This window comes from Pseudophryne corroboree, unplaced genomic scaffold (assembly GCF_028390025.1).
Source record: "Pseudophryne corroboree isolate aPseCor3 unplaced genomic scaffold, aPseCor3.hap2 scaffold_195, whole genome shotgun sequence".
Taxonomy (NCBI): domain Eukaryota; kingdom Metazoa; phylum Chordata; class Amphibia; order Anura; family Myobatrachidae; genus Pseudophryne; species Pseudophryne corroboree.
The window spans coordinates 269,026-293,681 of record NW_026968590.1 but is presented as its reverse complement, the minus strand read 5'-3'; positions in this window follow the sequence as shown (position 1 = coordinate 293,681).

Sequence of the window (24,656 nt, the reverse complement as noted above, 5' to 3'; positions counted from 1 at the left end):
TGATATTTTTGCTCTTTTATTTTTACTTAAAGTACAATAACTTTTACCATTTTAATTTGTTTTAATAGTATATTGACAGTATTGTTTTCTTTCAAAAATCCAATTAATTTTCTTTACCCGATTATTAAAATGGTAATTGACAAAAACAAACTACATTGTCACCAGAAGAGCAATACAAAATGTACAAGTGATATATTAAAATCATCTTTCCAGCTTGAATTTCAATGATGCATTGGGGCAACGATTTTGTGAGAAACATCTTCACCCTTAAATAAAGATTTTCTTAATTCCTTACCTGTGTGCTAATTAGATATCACCTTGTTTTCACATTAAACAGACTTCCACATGAGAAAACAGCAAAGATGCAGTGGCGTTAATGTTTCCTGGTGTCAACCTGTATTATTTCCGTAGATATTGAAATGAGGATGCATCTTGCTGCCTTTCCAATGAAGCAAGTTTAATTTAGTAATAGGTGAAAAACCATCCCTACAAAGATGTTAATCAGATACTTGGCTTTGTGGACACTTTTCAGAGAACAAATTTGTTATCATAAAAATAAAGCCAGAAAATGAAGAGCTGTTTAATCACTCAATTGGATTTTTCTGCCAGCATTTTTCTTTTTCTCTGCAACCCACTGCTAAATTGTGCTTCCTAGCTGATTTTTTATAAAATCACTTAATCAAATCTAACTCTGATTACATCAGAGAAGGCCAGGTACCCTACACCATAAGAGGGGGTTTGCAATTTTGACTTGTCTACTTAAATATCACCAAAATCTGATCACAAGGTCAATTACGTCCCTGGGTGGGATTGAACCACCAACCTTTTGACTAATAGCTGAACACACTAACCGATTGCGCCACAGAGACACTTTGCAAAAAGTCCATACTGACAAAGACTAATAAGCATTCATCTAGAACGTTTCCTAGAAAAACTTTAAAAAGTCAATAATCTGGAGAGTTTTTGTAAGATGTTTCTTCCAGCAACCAATGAAGAAACACATTGGTACTTTCCCATGATGAGTGAGTGCTTCAGGATCTCTTGCACTTACATGTGCAGCAGAGTACTGTAATGGAAGCATGCTGGGTCCATAACCCAGAGGTAGGCAGATTGAAACTATCCTCTGCTATATGCATTTTTTTTGTTAATTAAAGTAATCCAAAACTGGGATTGATATTTTTGCTCTTTTATTTTTACTTAAAGTACAATAACTTTTACCATTTTAATTTGTTTTAATAGTATATTGACAGTATTGTTTTCTTTCAAAAATCCAATTAATTTTCTTTACCCGATTATTAAAATGGTAATTGACAAAAGCAAACTACATTGTCACCAGAAGAGCAATACAAAATGTACAAGTGATATATTAAAATCATCTTTCCAGCTTGAATTTCAATGATGCATTGGGGCAACGATTTTGTGAGAAACATCTTCACCCTTAAATAAAGATTTTCTTAATTCCTTACCTGTGTGCTAATTAGATATCACCTTGTTTTCACATTAAACAGACTTCCACATGATAAAGCAGCAAGGATGCAGTGGCGTTAATGTTTCCTGGTGTCAACCTGTATTATTTCAGTAGATATTGAAATGAGGATGCATCTTGCTGCCTTTCCAATGAAGCAAGTTTAATTTAGTAATAGGTGAAAAACCATCCCTACAAAGATGTTAATCAGATACTTGGCTTTGTGGACACTTTTCAGAGAACAAATTTGTTAGCATAAAAATAAAGCCAGAAAATGAAGAGCTGTTTAATCAGTCAATTGGATTTTTTTGCCAGCATATTTCTTTTTCTCTGCAACCCACTGCTAAATTGTGCTTCCTAGCTGTTTTTATAAAATCACTGAATCAAATCTAACTCTGATTACATCAGAGAAGGCCAGGTACCCTACACCATAACAGGGGTTTTCGAAATTTTGACTTGTCTACTTAAATATCACCAAAATCTGATCACAAGGTCAATTACGTCCCTGGGTGGGATTGAACCACCAACCTTTTGATTAATAGCTGAACACACTAACCGATTGCGCCACAGAGACACTTTGCAAAAAGTACATACTGACAAAGACTAATAAGCATTCATCTAGAACGTTTCCTAGAAAAACTTTAAAAAGTCAATAATCTGGAGAGTTTTTGTAAGATGTTTCTTCCAGCAACCAATGAAGAAACACATTGGTACTTTCGCATGATGAGTGAGTGCTTCAGGATCTCTTGCACTTACATGTGCAGCAGAGTACTGCACTGGAAGCATGCTGGGCCCATAACCCAGAGGTAGGCAGATTGAAACTATCCTTTGCTATATGCATTTTTTTTTGTTCATTAAAGTAATCCAAAACTGGGATTGATATTTTAGCTTTTATTTTTACTTAAAGTACAATAACTTTTACCATTTTAATTTTTTTTAATAGTATATTGACAGTATTGTTTTCTTTCAAAAATCCAATTAATTTTCTTTACCCGATTATTAAAATGGTAATTGACAAAAACAAACTACATTGTCACCAGAAGAGCAATACAAAATGTACAAGTGATATATTAAAATCATCTTTCCAGCTTGAATTTCAATGATGCATTGGGGCAACGATTTTGTGAGAAACATCTTCACCCTTAAATAAAGATTTTCTTAATTCCTTACCTGTGTGCTAATTAGATATCACCTTGTTTTCACATTAAACAGACTTCCACATGAGAAAGCAGCAAGGATGCAGTGGCGTTAATGTTTCCTGGTGTCAACCTGTATTATTTCAGTAGATATTGAAATGAGGATGCATCTTGCTGCCTTTCCAATGAAGCAAGTTTAATTTAGTAATAGGTGAAAAACCATCCCTACAAATATGTTAATCAGATACTTGGCTTTGTGGACACTTTTCAGAGAACAAATTAGTTAGCATAAAAATAAAGCCAGAAAATGAAGAGCTGTTTAATCACTCAATTGGATTTTTCTGCCAGCATTTTTCTTTTTCTCTGCAACCCACTGCTAAATTGTGCTTCCTAGCTGTTTTTATAAAATCACTGAATCAAATCTAACTCTGATTACATCAGAGAAGGCCAGGTACCCTACACCATAACAGGGGGTTTGAAATTTTGACTTGTCTACTTAAAGATCACCAAAATCTGATAACAAGGTCAATTAAGTCCCTGGGTGGGATTGAACCACCAACCTTTTGGTTAATAGCCTTACACACTAACTGATTGCGCCACCGCGACACTTTGCAAAAGTACATACTGACAAAGGCTAATAAGCATTCATCTAGAACGATTCCTAGAAACATTTTAAAAAGTCAATAATGTGGAGAGTTTTTGTATGATGTTTCTTCCATCAACCAATGAAGAAACACATTGGTACTTTCCCATGATGAGTGAGTGCTTCAGGATCTCTTGCACTTACATGTGCAGCAGAGTACTGTAATGGAAGCATGCTGGGTCCATAACCCAGAGGTAGGCAGATTGAAACTATCCTCTGCTATATGCATTTTTTTTTTGTTAATTAAAGTAATCCAAAACTGGGATTGATATTTTTGCTCTTTTATTTTTACTTAAAGTACAATAACTTTTACCATTTTAATTTGTTTTAATAGTATATTGACAGTATTGTTTTCTTTCAAAAATCCAATTAATTTTCTTTACCCGATTATTAAAATGGTAATTGACAAAAGCAAACTACATTGTCACCAGAAGAGCAATACAAAATGTACAAGTGATATATTAAAATCATCTTTCCAGCTTGAATTTCAATGATGCATTGGGGCAACGATTTTGTGAGAAACATCTTCACCCTTAAATAAAGATTTTCTTAATTCCTTACCTGTGTGCTAATTAGATATCACCTTGTTTTCACATTAAACAGACTTCCACATGAGAAAACAGCAAAGATGCAGTGGCGTTAATGTTTCCTGGTGTCAACCTGTATTATTTCCGTAGATATTGAAATGAGGATGCATCTTGCTGCCTTTCCAATGAAGCAAGTTTAATTTAGTAATAGGTGAAAAACCATCCCTACAAAGATGTTAATCAGATACTTGGCTTTGTGGACACTTTTCAGAGAACAAATTTGTTATCATAAAAATAAAGCCAGAAAATGAAGAGCTGTTTAATCACTCAATTGGATTTTTCTGCCAGCATTTTTCTTTTTCTCTGCAACCCACTGCTAAATTGTGCTTCCTAGCTGATTATTTATAAAATCACTTAATCAAATCTAACTCTGATTACATCAGAGAAGGCCAGGTACCCTACACCATAAGAGGGGGTTTGCAATTTTGACTTGTCTACTTAAATATCACCAAAATCTGATCACAAGGTCAATTACGTCCCTGGGTGGGATTGAACCACCAACCTTTTGACTAATAGCTGAACACACTAACCGATTGCGCCACAGAGACACTTTGCAAAAAGTCCATACTGACAAAGACTAATAAGCATTCATCTAGAACGTTTCCTAGAAAAACTTTAAAAAGTCAATAATCTGGAGAGTTTTTGTAAGATGTTTCTTCCAGCAACCAATGAAGAAACACATTGGTACTTTCCCATGATGAGTGAGTGCTTCAGGATCTCTTGCACTTACATGTGCAGCAGAGTACTGTAATGGAAGCATGCTGGGTCCATAACCCAGAGGTAGGCAGATTGAAACTATCCTCTGCTATATGCATTTTTTTTGTTAATTAAAGTAATCCAAAACTGGGATTGATATTTTTGCTCTTTTATTTTTACTTAAAGTACAATAACTTTTACCATTTTAATTTGTTTTAATAGTATATTGACAGTATTGTTTTCTTTCAAAAATCCAATTAATTTTCTTTACCCGATTATTAAAATGGTAATTGACAAAAGCAAACTACATTGTCACCAGAAGAGCAATACAAAATGTACAAGTGATATATTAAAATCATCTTTCCAGCTTGAATTTCAATGATGCATTGGGGCAACAATTTTGTGAGAAACATCTTCACCCTTAAATAAAGATTTTCTTAATTCCTTACCTGTGTGCTAATTAGATATCACCTTGTTTTCACATTAAACAGACTTCCACATGATAAAGCAGCAAGGATGCAGTGGCGTTAATGTTTCCTGGTGTCAACCTGTATTATTTCAGTAGATATTGAAATGAGGATGCATCTTGCTGCCTTTCCAATGAAGCAAGTTTAATTTAGTAATAGGTGAAAAACCATCCCTACAAAGATGTTAATCAGATACTTGGCTTTGTGGACACTTTTCAGAGAACAAATTTGTTAGCATAAAAATAAAGCCAGAAAATGAAGAGCTGTTTAATCAGTCAATTGGATTTTTTTGCCAGCATATTTCTTTTTCTCTGCAACCCACTGCTAAATTGTGCTTCCTAGCTGTTTTTATAAAATCACTGAATCAAATCTAACTCTGATTACATCAGAGAAGGCCAGGTACCCTACACCATAACAGGGGTTTTCGAAATTTTGACTTGTCTACTTAAATATCACCAAAATCTGATCACAAGGTCAATTACGTCCCTGGGTGGGATTGAACCACCAACCTTTTGATTAATAGCTGAACACACTAACCGATTGCGCCACAGAGACACTTTGCAAAAAGTACATACTGACAAAGACTAATAAGCATTCATCTAGAACGTTTCCTAGAAAAACTTTAAAAAGTCAATAATCTGGAGAGTTTTTGTAAGATGTTTCTTCCAGCAACCAATGAAGAAACACATTGGTACTTTCGCATGATGAGTGAGTGCTTCAGGATCTCTTGCACTTACATGTGCAGCAGAGTACTGCACTGGAAGCATGCTGGGCCCATAACCCAGAGGTAGGCAGATTGAAACTATCCTTTGCTATATGCATTTTTTTTTGTTCATTAAAGTAATCCAAAACTGGGATTGATATTTTAGCTTTTATTTTTACTTAAAGTACAATAACTTTTACCATTTTAATTTTTTTTAATAGTATATTGACAGTATTGTTTTCTTTCAAAAATCCAATTAATTTTCTTTACCCGATTATTAAAATGGTAATTGACAAAAACAAACTACATTGTCACCAGAAGAGCAATACAAAATGTACAAGTGATATATTAAAATCATCTTTCCAGCTTGAATTTCAATGATGCATTGGGGCAACGATTTTGTGAGAAACATCTTCACCCTTAAATAAAGATTTTCTTAATTCCTTACCTGTGTGCTAATTAGATATCACCTTGTTTTCACATTAAACAGACTTCCACATGAGAAAGCAGCAAGGATGCAGTGGCGTTAATGTTTCCTGGTGTCAACCTGTATTATTTCAGTAGATATTGAAATGAGGATGCATCTTGCTGCCTTTCCAATGAAGCAAGTTTAATTTAGTAATAGGTGAAAAACCATCCCTACAAATATGTTAATCAGATACTTGGCTTTGTGGACACTTTTCAGAGAACAAATTAGTTAGCATAAAAATAAAGCCAGAAAATGAAGAGCTGTTTAATCACTCAATTGGATTTTTCTGCCAGCATTTTTCTTTTTCTCTGCAACCCACTGCTAAATTGTGCTTCCTAGCTGTTTTTATAAAATCACTGAATCAAATCTAACTCTGATTACATCAGAGAAGGCCAGGTACCCTACACCATAACAGGGGGTTTGAAATTTTGACTTGTCTACTTAAAGATCACCAAAATCTGATAACAAGGTCAATTAAGTCCCTGGGTGGGATTGAACCACCAACCTTTTGGTTAATAGCCTTACACACTAACTGATTGCGCCACCGCGACACTTTGCAAAAGTACATACTGACAAAGGCTAATAAGCATTCATCTAGAACGATTCCTAGAAACATTTTAAAAAGTCAATAATGTGGAGAGTTTTTGTATGATGTTTCTTCCATCAACCAATGAAGAAACACATTGGTACTTTCCCATGATGAGTGAGTGCTTCAGGATCTCTTGCACTTACATGTGCAGCAGAGTACTGTAATGGAAGCATGCTGGGTCCATAACCCAGAGGTAGGCAGATTGAAACTATCCTCTGCTATATGCATTTTTTTTTTGTTAATTAAAGTAATCCAAAACTGGGATTGATATTTTTGCTCTTTTATTTTTACTTAAAGTACAATAACTTTTACCATTTTAATTTGTTTTAATAGTATATTGACAGTATTGTTTTCTTTCAAAAATCCAATTAATTTTCTTTACCCGATTATTAAAATGGTAATTGACAAAAGCAAACTACATTGTCACCAGAAGAGCAATACAAAATGTACAAGTGATATATTAAAATCATCTTTCCAGCTTGAATTTCAATGATGCATTGGGGCAACGATTTTGTGAGAAACATCTTCACCCTTAAATAAAGATTTTCTTAATTCCTTACCTGTGTGCTAATTAGATATCACCTTGTTTTCACATTAAACAGACTTCCACATGAGAAAACAGCAAAGATGCAGTGGCGTTAATGTTTCCTGGTGTCAACCTGTATTATTTCCGTAGATATTGAAATGAGGATGCATCTTGCTGCCTTTCCAATGAAGCAAGTTTAATTTAGTAATAGGTGAAAAACCATCCCTACAAAGATGTTAATCAGATACTTGGCTTTGTGGACACTTTTCAGAGAACAAATTTGTTATCATAAAAATAAAGCCAGAAAATGAAGAGCTGTTTAATCACTCAATTGGATTTTTCTGCCAGCATTTTTCTTTTTCTCTGCAACCCACTGCTAAATTGTGCTTCCTAGCTGATTATTTATAAAATCACTTAATCAAATCTAACTCTGATTACATCAGAGAAGGCCAGGTACCCTACACCATAAGAGGGGGTTTGCAATTTTGACTTGTCTACTTAAATATCACCAAAATCTGATCACAAGGTCAATTACGTCCCTGGGTGGGATTGAACCACCAACCTTTTGACTAATAGCTGAACACACTAACCGATTGCGCCACAGAGACACTTTGCAAAAAGTCCATACTGACAAAGACTAATAAGCATTCATCTAGAACGTTTCCTAGAAAAACTTTAAAAAGTCAATAATCTGGAGAGTTTTTGTAAGATGTTTCTTCCAGCAACCAATGAAGAAACACATTGGTACTTTCCCATGATGAGTGAGTGCTTCAGGATCTCTTGCACTTACATGTGCAGCAGAGTACTGTAATGGAAGCATGCTGGGTCCATAACCCAGAGGTAGGCAGATTGAAACTATCCTCTGCTATATGCATTTTTTTTGTTAATTAAAGTAATCCAAAACTGGGATTGATATTTTTGCTCTTTTATTTTTACTTAAAGTACAATAACTTTTACCATTTTAATTTGTTTTAATAGTATATTGACAGTATTGTTTTCTTTCAAAAATCCAATTAATTTTCTTTACCCGATTATTAAAATGGTAATTGACAAAAGCAAACTACATTGTCACCAGAAGAGCAATACAAAATGTACAAGTGATATATTAAAATCATCTTTCCAGCTTGAATTTCAATGATGCATTGGGGCAACGATTTTGTGAGAAACATCTTCACCCTTAAATAAAGATTTTCTTAATTCCTTACCTGTGTGCTAATTAGATATCACCTTGTTTTCACATTAAACAGACTTCCACATGATAAAGCAGCAAGGATGCAGTGGCGTTAATGTTTCCTGGTGTCAACCTGTATTATTTCAGTAGATATTGAAATGAGGATGCATCTTGCTGCCTTTCCAATGAAGCAAGTTTAATTTAGTAATAGGTGAAAAACCATCCCTACAAAGATGTTAATCAGATACTTGGCTTTGTGGACACTTTTCAGAGAACAAATTTGTTAGCATAAAAATAAAGCCAGAAAATGAAGAGCTGTTTAATCAGTCAATTGGATTTTTTTGCCAGCATATTTCTTTTTCTCTGCAACCCACTGCTAAATTGTGCTTCCTAGCTGTTTTTATAAAATCACTGAATCAAATCTAACTCTGATTACATCAGAGAAGGCCAGGTACCCTACACCATAACAGGGGTTTTCGAAATTTTGACTTGTCTACTTAAATATCACCAAAATCTGATCACAAGGTCAATTACGTCCCTGGGTGGGATTGAACCACCAACCTTTTGATTAATAGCTGAACACACTAACCGATTGCGCCACAGAGACACTTTGCAAAAAGTACATACTGACAAAGACTAATAAGCATTCATCTAGAACGTTTCCTAGAAAAACTTTAAAAAGTCAATAATCTGGAGAGTTTTTGTAAGATGTTTCTTCCAGCAACCAATGAAGAAACACATTGGTACTTTCGCATGATGAGTGAGTGCTTCAGGATCTCTTGCACTTACATGTGCAGCAGAGTACTGCACTGGAAGCATGCTGGGCCCATAACCCAGAGGTAGGCAGATTGAAACTATCCTTTGCTATATGCATTTTTTTTTGTTCATTAAAGTAATCCAAAACTGGGATTGATATTTTAGCTTTTATTTTTACTTAAAGTACAATAACTTTTACCATTTTAATTTTTTTTAATAGTATATTGACAGTATTGTTTTCTTTCAAAAATCCAATTAATTTTCTTTACCCGATTATTAAAATGGTAATTGACAAAAACAAACTACATTGTCACCAGAAGAGCAATACAAAATGTACAAGTGATATATTAAAATCATCTTTCCAGCTTGAATTTCAATGATGCATTGGGGCAACGATTTTGTGAGAAACATCTTCACCCTTAAATAAAGATTTTCTTAATTCCTTACCTGTGTGCTAATTAGATATCACCTTGTTTTCACATTAAACAGACTTCCACATGAGAAAGCAGCAAGGATGCAGTGGCGTTAATGTTTCCTGGTGTCAACCTGTATTATTTCAGTAGATATTGAAATGAGGATGCATCTTGCTGCCTTTCCAATGAAGCAAGTTTAATTTAGTAATAGGTGAAAAACCATCCCTACAAATATGTTAATCAGATACTTGGCTTTGTGGACACTTTTCAGAGAACAAATTAGTTAGCATAAAAATAAAGCCAGAAAATGAAGAGCTGTTTAATCACTCAATTGGATTTTTCTGCCAGCATTTTTCTTTTTCTCTGCAACCCACTGCTAAATTGTGCTTCCTAGCTGTTTTTATAAAATCACTGAATCAAATCTAACTCTGATTACATCAGAGAAGGCCAGGTACCCTACACCATAACAGGGGGTTTGAAATTTTGACTTGTCTACTTAAAGATCACCAAAATCTGATAACAAGGTCAATTAAGTCCCTGGGTGGGATTGAACCACCAACCTTTTGGTTAATAGCCTTACACACTAACTGATTGCGCCACCGCGACACTTTGCAAAAGTACATACTGACAAAGGCTAATAAGCATTCATCTAGAACGATTCCTAGAAACATTTTAAAAAGTCAATAATGTGGAGAGTTTTTGTATGATGTTTCTTCCATCAACCAATGAAGAAACACATTGGTACTTTCCCATGATGAGTGAGTGCTTCAGGATCTCTTGCACTTACATGTGCAGCAGAGTACTGTAATGGAAGCATGCTGGGTCCATAACCCAGAGGTAGGCAGATTGAAACTATCCTCTGCTATATGCATTTTTTTTTTGTTAATTAAAGTAATCCAAAACTGGGATTGATATTTTTGCTCTTTTATTTTTACTTAAAGTACAATAACTTTTACCATTTTAATTTGTTTTAATAGTATATTGACAGTATTGTTTTCTTTCAAAAATCCAATTAATTTTCTTTACCCGATTATTAAAATGGTAATTGACAAAAGCAAACTACATTGTCACCAGAAGAGCAATACAAAATGTACAAGTGATATATTAAAATCATCTTTCCAGCTTGAATTTCAATGATGCATTGGGGCAACGATTTTGTGAGAAACATCTTCACCCTTAAATAAAGATTTTCTTAATTCCTTACCTGTGTGCTAATTAGATATCACCTTGTTTTCACATTAAACAGACTTCCACATGAGAAAACAGCAAAGATGCAGTGGCGTTAATGTTTCCTGGTGTCAACCTGTATTATTTCCGTAGATATTGAAATGAGGATGCATCTTGCTGCCTTTCCAATGAAGCAAGTTTAATTTAGTAATAGGTGAAAAACCATCCCTACAAAGATGTTAATCAGATACTTGGCTTTGTGGACACTTTTCAGAGAACAAATTTGTTATCATAAAAATAAAGCCAGAAAATGAAGAGCTGTTTAATCACTCAATTGGATTTTTCTGCCAGCATTTTTCTTTTTCTCTGCAACCCACTGCTAAATTGTGCTTCCTAGCTGATTATTTATAAAATCACTTAATCAAATCTAACTCTGATTACATCAGAGAAGGCCAGGTACCCTACACCATAAGAGGGGGTTTGCAATTTTGACTTGTCTACTTAAATATCACCAAAATCTGATCACAAGGTCAATTACGTCCCTGGGTGGGATTGAACCACCAACCTTTTGACTAATAGCTGAACACACTAACCGATTGCGCCACAGAGACACTTTGCAAAAAGTCCATACTGACAAAGACTAATAAGCATTCATCTAGAACGTTTCCTAGAAAAACTTTAAAAAGTCAATAATCTGGAGAGTTTTTGTAAGATGTTTCTTCCAGCAACCAATGAAGAAACACATTGGTACTTTCCCATGATGAGTGAGTGCTTCAGGATCTCTTGCACTTACATGTGCAGCAGAGTACTGTAATGGAAGCATGCTGGGTCCATAACCCAGAGGTAGGCAGATTGAAACTATCCTCTGCTATATGCATTTTTTTTGTTAATTAAAGTAATCCAAAACTGGGATTGATATTTTTGCTCTTTTATTTTTACTTAAAGTACAATAACTTTTACCATTTTAATTTGTTTTAATAGTATATTGACAGTATTGTTTTCTTTCAAAAATCCAATTAATTTTCTTTACCCGATTATTAAAATGGTAATTGACAAAAGCAAACTACATTGTCACCAGAAGAGCAATACAAAATGTACAAGTGATATATTAAAATCATCTTTCCAGCTTGAATTTCAATGATGCATTGGGGCAACGATTTTGTGAGAAACATCTTCACCCTTAAATAAAGATTTTCTTAATTCCTTACCTGTGTGCTAATTAGATATCACCTTGTTTTCACATTAAACAGACTTCCACATGAGAAAGCAGCAAGGATGCAGTGGCGTTAATGTTTCCTGGTGTCAACCTGTATTATTTCAGGAGATATTGAAATGAGGATGCATCTTGCTGCCTTTCCAATGAAGCAAGTTTAATTTAGTAATAGGTGAAAAACCATCCCTACAAAGATGTTAATCAGATACTTGGCTTTGTGGACACTTTTCAGAGAACAAATTTGTTAGCATAAAAATAAAGCCAGAAAATGAAGAGCTGTTTAATCAGTCAATTGGATTTTTTTGCCAGCATATTTCTTTTTCTCTGCAACCCACTGCTAAATTGTGCTTCCTAGCTGTTTTTATAAAATCACTGAATCAAATCTAACTCTGATTACATCAGAGAAGGCCAGGTACCCTACACCATAACAGGGGTTTTCGAAATTTTGACTTGTCTACTTAAATATCACCAAAATCTGATCACAAGGTCAATTACGTCCCTGGGTGGGATTGAACCACCAACCTTTTGATTAATAGCTGAACACACTAACCGATTGCGCCACAGAGACACTTTGCAAAAAGTACATACTGACAAAGACTAATAAGCATTCATCTAGAACGTTTCCTAGAAAAACTTTAAAAAGTCAATAATCTGGAGAGTTTTTGTAAGATGTTTCTTCCAGCAACCAATGAAGAAACACATTGGTACTTTCGCATGATGAGTGAGTGCTTCAGGATCTCTTGCACTTACATGTGCAGCAGAGTACTGCACTGGAAGCATGCTGGGCCCATAACCCAGAGGTAGGCAGATTGAAACTATCCTTTGCTATATGCATTTTTTTTTGTTCATTAAAGTAATCCAAAACTGGGATTGATATTTTAGCTTTTATTTTTACTTAAAGTACAATAACTTTTACCATTTTAATTTGTTTTAATAGTATATTGACAGTATTGTTTTCTTTCAAAAATCCACTTAATTTTCTTTACCCTATTATTAAAATGGTAATTGACAAAAACAAACTACATTGTCACCAGAAGAGCAATACAAAATGTACAAGTGATATATTAAAATCATCTTTCCAGCTTGAATTTCAATGATGCATTGGGGCAACGATTTTGTGAGAAACATCTTCACCCTTAAATAAAGATTTTCTTAATTCCTTACCTGTGTGCTAATTAGATATCACCTTGTTTTCACATTAAACAGACTTCCACATGAGAAAGCAGCAAGGATGCAGTGGCGTTAATGTTTCCTGGTGTCAACCTGTATTATTTCAGTAGATATTGAAATGAGGATGCATCTTGCTGCCTTTCCAATGAAGCAAGTTTAATTTAGTAATAGGTGAAAAACCATCCCTACAAATATGTTAATCAGATACTTGGCTTTGTGGACACTTTTCAGAGAACAAATTAGTTAGCATAAAATAAAGCCAGAAAATGAAGAGCTGTTTAATCACTCAATTGGATTTTTCTGCCAGCATTTTTCTTTTTCTCTGCAACCCACTGCTAAATTGTGCTTCCTAGCTGTTTTTATAAAATCACTGAATCAAATCTAACTCTGATTACATCAGAGAAGGCCAGGTACCCTACACCATAACAGGGGGTTTGAAATTTTGACTTGTCTACTTAAAGATCACCAAAATCTGATAACAAGGTCAATTAAGTCCCTGGGTGGGATTGAACCACCAACCTTTTGGTTAATAGCCTTACACACTAACTGATTGCGCCACCGCGACACTTTGCAAAAGTACATACTGACAAAGGCTAATAAGCATTCATCTAGAACGATTCCTAGAAACATTTTAAAAAGTCAATAATGTGGAGAGTTTTTGTATGATGTTTCTTCCATCAACCAATGAAGAAACACATTGGTACTTTCCCATGATGAGTGAGTGCTTCAGGATCTCTTGCACTTACATGTGCAGCAGAGTACTGTAATGGAAGCATGCTGGGTCCATAACCCAGAGGTAGGCAGATTGAAACTATCCTCTGCTATATGCATTTTTTTTGTTAATTAAAGTAATCCAAAACTGGGATTGATATTTTTGCTCTTTTATTTTTACTTAAAGTACAATAACTTTTACCATTTTAATTTGTTTTAATAGTATATTGACAGTATTGTTTTCTTTCAAAAATCCAATTAATTTTCTTTACCCGATTATTAAAATGGTAATTGACAAAAGCAAACTACATTGTCACCAGAAGAGCAATACAAAATGTACAAGTGATATATTAAAATCATCTTTCCAGCTTGAATTTCAATGATGCATTGGGGCAACGATTTTGTGAGAAACATCTTCACCCTTAAATAAAGATTTTCTTAATTCCTTACCTGTGTGCTAATTAGATATCACCTTGTTTTCACATTAAACAGACTTCCACATGAGAAAGCAGCAAGGATGCAGTGGCGTTAATGTTTCCTGGTGTCAACCTGTATTATTTCAGTAGATATTGAAATGAGGATGCATCTTGCTGCCTTTCCAATGAAGCAAGTTTAATTTAGTAATAGGTGAAAAACCATCCCTACAAAGATGTTAATCAGATACTTGGCTTTGTGGACACTTTTCAGAGAACAAATTTGTTAGCATAAAAATAAAGCCAGAAAACGAAGAGCTGTTTAATCAGTCAATTGGATTTTTTTGCCAGCATATTTCTTTTTCTCTGCAACCCACTGCTAAATTGTGCTTCCTAGCTGTTTTTATAAAATCACTGAATCAAATCTAACTCTGATTACATCAGAGAAGGCCAGGTACCCTACACCATAACAGGGGTTTTCGAAATTTTGACTTGTCTACTTAAATATCACCAAAATCTGATCACAAGGTCAATTACGTCCCTGGGTGGGATTGAACCACCAACCTTTTGATTAATAGCTGAACACACTAACCGATTGCGCCACAGAGACACTTTGCAAAAAGTACATACTGACAAAGACTAATAAGCATTCATCTAGAACGTTTCCTAGAAAAACTTTAAAAAGTCAATAATCTGGAGAGTTTTTGTAAGATGTTTCTTCCAGCAACCAATGAAGAAACACATTGGTACTTTCGCATGATGAGTGAGTGCTTCAGGATCTCTTGCACTTACATGTGCAGCAGAGTACTGCACTGGAAGCATGCTGGGCCCATAACCCAGAGGTAGGCAGATTGAAACTATCCTTTGCTATATGCATTTTTTTTTGTTCATTAAAGTAATCCAAAACTGGGATTGATATTTTAGCTTTTATTTTTACTTAAAGTACAATAACTTTTACCATTTTAATTTGTTTTAATAGTATATTGACAGTATTGTTTTCTTTCAAAAATCCAATTAATTTTCTTTACCCGATTATTAAAATGGTAATTGACAAAAACAAACTACATTGTCACCAGAAGAGCAATACAAAATGTACAAGTGATATATTAAAATCATCTTTCCAGCTTGAATTTCAATGATGCATTGGGGCAACGATTTTGTGAGAAACATCTTCACCCTTAAATAAAGATTTTCTTAATTCCTTACCTGTGTGCTAATTAGATATCACCTTGTTTTCACATTAAACAGACTTCCACATGAGAAAGCAGCAAGGATGCAGTGGCGTTAATGTTTCCTGGTGTCAACCTGTATTATTTCAGTAGATATTGAAATGAGGATGCATCTTGCTGCCTTTCCAATGAAGCAAGTTTAATTTAGTAATAGGTGAAAAACCATCACTACAAATATGTTAATCAGATACTTGGCTTTGTGGACACTTTTCAGAGAACAAATTAGTTAGCATAAAAATAAAGCCAGAAAATGAAGAGCTGTTTAATCACTCAATTGGATTTTTCTGCCAGCATATTTCTTTTTCTCTGCAACCCACTGCTAAATTGTGCTTCCTAGCTGTTTTTATAAAATCACTGAATCAAATCTAACTCTGATTACATCAGAGAAGGCCAGGTACCCTACACCATAACAGGGGGTTTGAAATTTTGACTTGTCTACTTAAAGATCACCAAAATCTGATCACAAGGTCAATTAAGTCCCTGGGTGGGATTGAACCACCAACCTTTTGGTTAATAGCCTTACACACTAACTGATTGCGCCACAGCGACACTTTGCAAAACTATATACTGACAAAGGCTAATAAGCATTCATCTAGAACGATTCCTAGAAACATTTTAAAAAGTCAATAATGTGGAGAGTTTTTGTAAGATGTTTCTTCCATCAACCAATGAAGAAACACATTGGTACTTTCCCATGATGAGTGAGTGCTTCAGGATCTCTTGCACTTACATGTGCAGCAGAGTACTGTAATGGAAGCATGCTGGGTCCATAACCCAGAGGTAGGCAGATTGAAACTATCCTCTGCTATATGCATTTTTTTTGTTAATTAAAGTAATCCAAAACTGGGATTGATATTTTTGCTCTTTTATTTTTACTTAAAGTACAATAACTTTTACCATTTTAATTTGTTTTAATAGTATATTGACAGTATTGTTTTCTTTCAAAAATCCAATTAATTTTCTTTACCCGATTATTAAAATGGTAATTGACAAAAACAAACTACATTGTCACCAGAAGAGCAATACAAAATGTACAAGTGATATATTAAAATCATCTTTCCAGCTTGAATTTCAATGATGCATTGGGGCAACGATTTTGTGAGAAACATCTTCACCCTTAAATAAAGATTTTCTTAATTCCTTACCTGTGTGCTAATTAGATATCACCTTGTTTTCACATTAAACAGACTTCCACATGAGAAAACAGCAAAGATGCAGTGGCGTTAATGTTTCCTGGTGTCAACCTGTATTATTTCCGTAGATATTGAAATGAGGATGCATCTTGCTGCCTTTCCAATGAAGCAAGTTTAATTTAGTAATAGGTGAAAAACCATCCCTACAAAGATGTTAATCAGATACTTGGCTTTGTGGACACTTTTCAGAGAACAAATTTGTTATCATAAAAATAAAGCCAGAAAATGAAGAGCTGTTTAATCACTCAATTGGATTTTTCTGCCAGCATTTTTCTTTTTCTCTGCAACCCACTGCTAAATTGTGCTTCCTAGCTGATTTTTTATAAAATCACTTAATCAAATCTAACTCTGATTACATCAGAGAAGGCCAGGTACCCTACACCATAAGAGGGGGTTTGCAATTTTGACTTGTCTACTTAAATATCACCAAAATCTAATCACAAGGTCAATTACGTCCCTGGGTGGGATTGAACCACCAACTTTTTGACTAATAGCTGAACACACTAACCGATTGCGCCACAGAGACACTTTGCAAAAAGTCCATACTGACAAAGACTAATAAGCATTCATCTAGAACGTTTCCTAGAAAAACTTTAAAAAGTCAATAATCTGGAGAGTTTTTGTAAGATGTTTCTTCCAGCAACCAATGAAGAAACACATTGGTACTTTCGCATGATGAGTGAGTGCTTCAGGATCTCTTGCACTTACATGTGCAGCAGAGTACTGCAATGGAAGCATGCTGGGCCCATAACCCAGAGGTAGGCAGATTGAAACTATCCTTTGCTATATGCATTTTTTTTTTGTTCATTAAAGTAATCCAAAACTGGGATTGATATTTTAGCTTTTATTTTTACTTAAAGTACAATAACTTTTACCATTTTAATTTGTTTTAATAGTATATTGACAGTATTGTTTTCTTTCAAAAATCCACTTAATTTTCTTTACCCTATTATTAAAATGGTAATTGACAAAAACAAACTACATTGTCACCAGAAGAGCAATACAAAATGTACAAGTGATATATTAAAATCATCTTTCCAGCTTGAATTTCAATGATGCATTGGGGCAACGATTTTGTGAGAAACATCTTCACCCTTAAATAAAGATTTTCTTAATTCCTTACCTGTGTGCTAATTAGATATCACCTTGTTTTCACATTAAACAGACTTCCACATGAGAAAGCAGCAAGGATGCAGTGGCGTTAATGTTTCCTGGTGTCAACCTGTATTATTTCAGTAGATATTGAAATGAGGATGCATCTTGCTGCCTTTCCAATGAAGCAAGTTTAATTTAGTAATAGGTGAAAAACCATCCCTACAAATATGTTAATCAGATACTTGGCTTTGTGGACACTTTTCAGAGAACAAATTTGTTAGCATAAAAATAAAGCCAGAAAATGAAGAGCTGTTTAATCACTCAATTGGATTTTTCTGCCAGCATATTTCTTTTTCTCTGCAACCCACTGCTAAATTGTGCTTCCTAGCTGTTTTTATAAAATCACTGAATCAAATCTAACTCTGATTACATCAGAGAAGGCCAGGTACCCTACACCATAACAGGGGGTTTGAAATTTTGACTTGTCTACTTAAAGATCACCAAAATCTGATAACAAGGTCAATTAAGTCCCTGGGTGGGATTGAACCACCAACCTTTTGGTTAATAGCCTTACACACTAACTGATTGCGCCACAGCGACACTTTGCAAAAGTACATACTGACAAAGGCTAATAAGCATTCATCTAGAACGATTCCTAGAAACATTTTAAAAAGTCAATAATGTGGAGAGTTTTTGTAAGATGTTTCTTCCATCAACCAATGAAGAAACACATTGGTACTTTCCCATGACGAGTGAGTGCTTCAGGATCTCTTGCACTTACATGTGCAGCAGAGTACTGTAATGGAAGCATGCTGGGTCCATAACCCAGAGGTAGGCAGATTGAAACTATCCTCTGCTATATGCATTTTTTTTTGTTAATTAAATTAATCCAAAACTGGGATTGATATTTTTGCTCTTTTATTTTTACTTAAAGTACAATAACTTTTACCATTTTAATTTGTTTTAATAGTATATTGACAGTATTGTTTTCTTTCAAAAATCCAATTAATTTTCTTTAACCGATTATTAAAATGGTAATTGACAAAAACAAACTACATTGTCACCAGAAGAGCAATACAAAATGTACAAGTGATATATTAAAATCATCTTTCCAGCTTGAATTTCAATGATGCATTGGGGCAACGATTTTGTGAGAAACATCTTCACCCTTAAATAAAGATTTTCTTAATTCCTTACCTGTGTGCTAATTAGATATCACCTTGTTTTCACATTAAACAGACTTCCACATGAGAAAACAGCAAAGATGCAGTGGCGTTAATGTTTCCTGGTGTCAACCTGTATTATTTCCGTAGATATTGAAATGAGGATGCATCTTGCTGCCTTTCCAATGAAGCAAGTTTAATTTAGTAATAGGTGAAAAAACATCCCTACAAAGATGTTAATCAGATACTTGGCTTTGTGGACACTTTTCAGAGAACAAATTTGTTATCATAAAAATAAACCCAGAAAATTAAGAGCTGTTTAATCACTCAATTGGATTTTTCTGCCAGCATTTTTCTTTTTCTCTGCAACCCACTGCTAAATTGTGCTTCCTAGCTGTTTTTTTTATAAAATCACTTAATCAAATCTAACTCTGATTACATCAGAGAAGGCCAGGTACCCTACACCATAAGAGGGGGTTTGCAATTTTGACTTGTCTACTTAAATATCACCAAAATCTGATTACAAGGTCAATTACGTCCCTGGGTGGGATTGAACCACCAACCTTTTGATTAATAGCTGAACACACTAACCGATTGCGCCACAGAGACACTTTGCAAAAAGTACATACTGACAAAGATTAATAAGCATTCATCTAGAACGTTTCCTAGAAAAACTTTAAAAAGTCAATAATCTGGAGAGTTTTTGTAAGATGTTTCTTCCAGCAACCAATGAAGAAACACATTGGTACTTTCGCATGATGAGTGAGTGCTTCAGGATCTCTTGCACTTACATGTGCAGCAGAGTACTGCAATGGAAGCATGCTGGGCCCATAACCCAGAGGTAGGCAGATTGAAACTATCCTTTGCTATATGCATTTTTTTTTTGTTCATTAAAGTAATCCAAAACTGGGATTGATATTTTAGCTTTTATTTTTACTTAAAGTACAATAACTTTTACCATTTTAATTTGTTTTAGTGCAAAAGGCATATCAGCAGTCAGCACTAACTGGTGACATGCCATTTGTACAAGTAAGCCATGTGTGACTAATATATAAACATACTTTATTAAATAACACCTCAAACTATCATACCCTGGATTCAAACCTATAACCTGTTGAATTCTAATCAAACACCCTACCCATGGAGCTACTTGATCCTGCATCTTTTCTAACCTCCAAAAACAGATTCAGTTGCATTTTCCAGCGTGTTTTGTTTGCGCCTTTGCAAATGTCTTACATCGACAAACTTATTTAGTACTATTTTGCAAATAGGGTTACATTGTCGCAACATTGTGTTCCCTAATTGCTTGATTTTTTAAATGCAACAATTGATAAAGACACCTGATAATTGCTCTGTGGAGTCTTATTTTGTGTTTTGTGTTTAGTCTTTAGATCTGAATTTGAATGTACTTGTGAACTAACTTAATTTCCTACTTCTAAATTCATTCCTAAATTCACTACTTACATGAATCCTGTAGTTGGGCATTTTGGGACTTCGATTGTGGGCATTGTTTTGTGTCCAGACCAGCAGCAGGTGGTGTGCATTTGCTGGAAAGGCATCGAAGACCTCCGATATGCTGCATCTCCTGATGTGTGTCTCCCTCAAGTGGCTGTCAGCAAATGCCTGCTAGACACCCCATTCCAAGCTGATTGTGACATCATGGAACATGCATCATAGAACAGGCATGCTAAAACATGGGTCTTCAACCTGCGACCCTCCAGCTGCTGTGGAACTACACATCCCAGCATGCCCTGCCTCAGTTTTAGCATACCTTAATAGCAAAACTGTGGCAGGGCATGCTGGGATGTGTAGTTTCACAGCAGCTGGAGGGCCACAGGATGAAGACCCATGTGCTAGAGCCAAGCCGCAGGTACATTGAATGCTAGCAAGCTGAATATTTAAATCCTTTTTGTTCCGCAGCATTCCAATGCGGAAGATTCCATGGAACCAGAGATCCTTCCATTGAGAAGGACATGCTGCCTGGATGACTACACTGTGCAAATTAAATCACGGAGCCAGTTGGCTTGTGGGTGGCTCTGGTGACTGGGTGGTTGGGTGGGTGGTGTGTCGGAAGTGGAGCGCATGCAAATGATTGTGTATCATCCAGCTAGTGAGAGAGAAAACTCATGCAGGAGTGTGCCTGCTTGTCAGTGGGTTATGCACCTTGCCAGACGTTAAATCTACATAGAGCAGCTGGAGGGGACAAGAGCAGGTTTGCAAAATATAGATAGAAGAGCATATATGCTGGCGCATTCTCCATGATTGTGTCAGCTTATGTTTTGGTGCACTGCACTTTCCTCCACTAAGTTTTAGCCATTTTTGTTAAGCTCAAGTGTAGTTGCTTCTCGCCCTTTTGGCTGTGATCTTGTATCGTGGTTGAAGGGTCTGCTGGAGGGAGGGATTGTTTTCTTCATTGGCGAAAGACCAAAGATATTCCAGGATGGAAGGCTTGGGAACACTATCTGTTTTTCAGTTGTGGAAGAGCACAGAGGTCGGATTGGACTACATTCTATAGTAAAGGATATCTTTCTATTTATTGACCCTCCCCTTATATGTGTCTGTGTTACAATAAAGCTTCGGTTTTGTGAATCCCTCACCCTCTTACACTCCACACCCATAGCCTTATTAACTGTTGTATTATTGTATAGTTTAAATGTATAGTGCAGTTCATGATTTATAGTGTAGGCTGGCCTGTGCTGTAGTTCTGGAACTGTACTATACCGTCAGCATTTGTATTGTGTTTTGGCTGTGCTGCAACACTGTACTTATGTGTGTAATGTTTATGTATGTTTTTTTAATGTCAATAAAAACTGCTTTTTCAAGCCAATATCTGAAAACAATCAATGTTTATCTTTGATGGCAATAAAAGTGGTATGATATTTGATGCTTTTGAAAGGCAATATCTGATATGTCCCCTATCTGGGAACCATATATTAAATGGCTTTTCAGAAAAGGGAGATGGGAGAAGAGCTTTCAGTACTTGTAGGACCGATGCACATAAAGAAGCAAAAAAACATACATAAACATTACACACATAAGTACCGCGTTGCGGCAATGCCAAAACACAATAGAAATGCTGACGGTATAGTACAGTTCAAGAACTACAGCACAGGCCAGCCTACACTATAAATCATGAACTGCACTATACATTTAAACTGTACAATAATACAACAGTTAATAAGGCTATGGGTGTGGAGTGTAAGAGGGTGAGGGAATCACAAGCCCGAAGCTTTATTGAAAGACTGACACATATAAGGGGAGGATTAATAAATAGAAAGACATCCTTTACTATAGAATGTAGTCCAATCCGGTCTTTCAACTCTTCCACAATTGAAAAACGGATAGTGTTCCCAAGCCTTCCATCCTGGAATATCTTTGGTCTTTCGCCAATGAAGAAAGCAATCCCTCCCTCCAGCAGACCCTTCAACCACAATACAAGATCACAGCCAAAAGGCAGAGAAGCAACTACACTTGAGCTTAACAAAAATGGCTAAAACTTAGTGGAGGAAAGTGCAGTGCACCAAAACATAAGCTGACACAATCATGGAGAATGCGCCAGCATATATGCTCTTCTATCTATATTTTGCAAACCTGCTCTTGTCCCCTCCAGCTGCTCTATGTAGATTTAACGTCTGGCAAGGTGCATAACCCACTGACAAGCAGGCACACCCCTGCATGAGTTTTCACTCTCACTAGCTGGATGATACACAATCATTTGCATGTGCTCCACCTCCGACACACCACCCACCCAACCACCCAGTCACCAGAGCCACCCACAAACCAACTGGCTCCGTGATTTAATTTGCACAGTGTAGTCATCCAGGCAGCATGTCCTTCTCAATGGAAGGATCTCTGGTTCCATGGAATCTTCCGCATTGGAATGCTGCGGAACAAAAAGGATTTAAATATTCAGCTTGCTAGCATTCAATGTACCTGCGGCTTGGCTCTAGCACATGGGTCTTCATCCTGTGGCCCTCCAGCTGCTGTGAAACTACACATCCCAGCATGCCCTGCCACAGTTTTGCTATAAGGTATGCTAAAACTGAGGCAGGGCATGCTGCGATGTGTAGTTCCACAGCAGCTGGAGGGTCGCAGGTTGAAGACCCATGTTTTAGCATGCCTGTTCTATGATGCATGTTCCGTGATGTCACAATCAGCTTGGAATGGGGTGTCTAGCAGGCATTTGCTGACAGCCACTTGAGGGAGACACACATCAGGAGATGCAGCATATCGGAGGTCTTCGATGCCTTTCCAGCAAATGCACACCACCTGCTGCTGGTCTGGACACAAAACAATGCCCACAATCGAAGTCCCAAAATGCCCAACTACAGGATTCATGTAAGTAGTGAATTTAGGAATGAATTTAGAAGTAGGAAATTAAGTTAGTTCACAAGTACATTCAAATTCAGATCTAAAGTCTAGGTAGGCCTCACGTCCTGGCAGCCGCCAGCATTTAAAAATGCCTTGATTAGAGGTACGGAATTAAATGTAGATAAGAAGTAGACACAAAATAAGACTCCGCAGAGCAGTTATCAGGTGTTTTTATCAATTGTTGCATTTAAAAAATCAAGCAATTAGGGAACACAATGTTGCAACAATGTAACCCTATTTGCAAAATAGTACTAAATAAGTTTGTCGATGTAAGACATTTGCAAAGGCGCATCCAAAACACGCTGGAAAATGCAACTGAATCTGTTTTTGGAGGCTAGAATAGGAAATGTGCATCGGTCCTACAAGTACTGAAAGCTCTTCTCCCATCTCCCTTTTCTGAAAAGCCATTTAATATATGGTTCCCAGATAGGGGACATATCAGATATTGCCTTTCAAAAGCAGCAAATATCATACCACTTCTATTGCCATCAAAGATAAACATTGATTGTTTTCAGATATTGGATTGAAAAAGCAGTCTTTATTGACATAAAGAAGCAAAAAAACATACATAAACATTACACACATAAGTACTGTGTTGCAGCACAGCCAAAACACAATACAAATGCTGTCGGTATAGTACAGTTCAAGAACTACAGCACAGGTCAGCCTACACTATAAATCATGAACTGCACTATACATTTAAACAATACAATAGTTAATAAGGCTATGGGTGTGGAGTGTAAGAGGGTGACGGAATCACAAGCCCAAAGCTTTATTGAAAGACAGACACATATAAAGGGAGGATTAATAAATACAAAGATACCCTTTACTATAGAATGTAGTCCAATCCGGTCTTTCAACTCTTCCACAACTGAAAAACGGATAGTGTTCCCAAGCCTTCCATCCTGGAATATCTTCAGTCTCTCGCCAATGAAGAAAACAATCCCTCCAGCAGACTCTTCAACCACAATACAATATCACAGCCAAAAGAGCGAGAAGCAACTACACTTGCGTTTAAACAAAATGGCTAAAACTTAGTGGAGGAAAGTGCAGTGCACCAAAACATAAGCTGACACAATCATGGAGAATGCGCCAGCATATATGCTCTTCTGTCTATATTTTCCAAACCTGCTCTTGTCCCCTCCAGTTGCTCCATGTAGATTTGACGTCTGGCAAGGTGCATAACTCACTGACAAGCAGGCACACTCCTACATGAGTTTTCTCTCTCACTAGCTGGATGATACACATTCATTTGCATGTGCTCCACCTCCGACACACCGCCCACCCAACCACCCAGTCACCAGAGCCAC